Raw genomic sequence first — 2,472 nt, 5'->3', positions numbered from 1 at the left:
AACACATTTATAACATCCCAAACACACTTAATACACCTTGCAACACTATCAAACACATTTCTAACACCCCAAATATAGTACTCCCAAACCAACAAAATACATTTTAAAGAACCACCAGATTACAAGAGAGACTTAGCTAAATATTGGGGTTTGGCTCCTTCTCTTCTGCTTCTCTTTATCTTTTCTTAACCGTTCTCCTCTTTGCTTCTCCCTTTTCTTCCTTCTATTAGCTCCATCTACACGCCTGAGCCCAAAAATATTGAGGAAATGGAGGGAGAGTTAAATATTGTGACTTGGCAACTTCTCTTCTTCCTCCCTTTCTCCTTCTTTCTCCCTTATCCTCCTTTATTTCTCCTTTCTTCTTCTTTCTTCTACTGCTTCAGTCTTCACATCTGAGCCTTAAAACACACGAAAACACGTAGAAATAACTAGATATTAGGCAAAATATTGACGAACTGAGGATTGGAGAGAGGCGCCAGCCCGAGGCTATGAGTCACCATCTTGGCAAGAAGAACGGGAACAGGGGTGACTCGGCCAAATTACGTAACATAACATATAACATAAATAATAAGATAACAAAGGGCCACCAGGGCCCATCTAGGTTATCCTGTATCAGTCGCACAGCGACCTCGTCATCAGTACTTAAAGATACACTTACAAGTACACAATACATTATATACTAATTCTAAATATTTGGCCCATTAACAGGGCTAAGTCCTGCAGCGAATTCCTCTACAATCTGTGATCCCCATACATGGGGATCATGTCTTGTTTAACTATAGTAATACTTATCTAGAATCCGAAGTAAACGAGTGAAAAAATATTTATGTAAAACAAAAGCATTAAAATCTAAACTCACTAAAAAATTCTTGTGAAGTTTATCCATTTTCACTTGGCGAGTATCTTAACACAATTTGCAGAGTCTGAGCTATCTTTTAAGGCATTCTACAACGAGTTATATCGTGAAGCAGAAACGTAAACAAATGGAATAAACAAATACAAAATATATGTTTAACAGGGTTAAACACCATTTCAAAGTTCACATGTTTGACTCAATGCGTTGTTTTCACATTTAAACGAGTATATTCAATTCTTTGATACCAAAAGGCCCAGTTATAGCTTGAAATAAAAAATCTCCAAATGGGAAATAGTAAATTTTGACCGTAAAACCAGTTCATACTTGCGCCATAAAACACTACTAAACGCCACGCATTTATCAAACATAGGCGTGGAACACACTTCAAAGGCAACAAAATATTTACAGAAACCATGAAAACATCCTATGAATGCGTAGTATTATCGTTAAGAAAAAATATGAAAAAAGTATTGGAACCCCAGACCGTGGCTGGCTAGCGGGAGTGGGAGGAAAGGGCCGGGGCCCCGGAGGCGGCAACATCCGGGAACCGCTGGGCGCCATGTTTAACTCACTGCACCAATATCTGACCTGTTTTCACTCTCATATGTAAAGGAAACCTAAAAATAAATAAATGGCCTTTATAATACCTTAAACAGATGAACATGAGGCACTGTGCAGGGTTGTGGTGAAGGTGGTAATGTTGACTTGGCTTGCACTGTTGATTTACTCCTGTCTTGAGGTGCGGTGCACCTAAAACTTCCTGGGAATGCGTCAACACTTCACTTACATGTGCGTGTGTGTATGTATGTATGTGTTTCGGTGTATATAGGCATGTTCTGGATGTGTATGGGTAGTGTTTGAGTGTGTTTACGAGTGTTTTGGATATAAAAAAAAAGTGTCTTGAGTATGCATGTTTGTTGTATGACTCAACAAGTGACATAGATGAAGCTGTTAATGAGATGAAAGAAAATATTTATAATTCAACTTCCTCAAAACGTCTCACTTACAAAGTAATAAACCCCACCCTTTCTGTCCATTCTGTGTATAATACAGATACCCAAATAAAGGAATTTCACCGGGTTGCGTTCACGCGTTTCTGGGTGTCTGCGCATTCACTTGCCGTAGAACTTGGTAGGTGGAATAGGAGAGGACGAGGAAGGGTACCTTTGGAAGAAAGACTTTGTGTATGCGGGGATATCCAAACAGAGGCACATGTTGTTGAGCTGTGCACCTTCACTCAACACTTGAGACAGTTATAATTTCTCTAATATCCCTGATTTGTTCTCTGACAGATATAGTGATGCTGAAAGATGTTGTATATTGTATGAAATATTGGATATTTATAAGCCATAGACAATTGGTCACTGTTTTCAATACACTTCTAAAGTTAAATTAAATTAATTCCAGTTACTTGAATGTTATAAGATTTTTAGGAACTCATGTAAGTTTACTTCGGTTTTATTACTTTTATTGTGTTTACAAGGTTTTAGTTTTATGTGGTTAGTTTAATGTTTTAGGAATTGATGTAAGTTTACTGGGTTTTATTAATTTTATTGTTGACAAGATTTCAGTTTTATGTGGTTATTTCAAAGTTTTAGGAATTAATGTAAGTTTAC

Source organism: Portunus trituberculatus, chromosome 45 (genome assembly GCF_017591435.1).
Source record: "Portunus trituberculatus isolate SZX2019 chromosome 45, ASM1759143v1, whole genome shotgun sequence".
Taxonomy (NCBI): Eukaryota; Metazoa; Arthropoda; class Malacostraca; order Decapoda; family Portunidae; genus Portunus; species Portunus trituberculatus.
Note: the sequence above shows the minus strand (reverse complement) of the source record.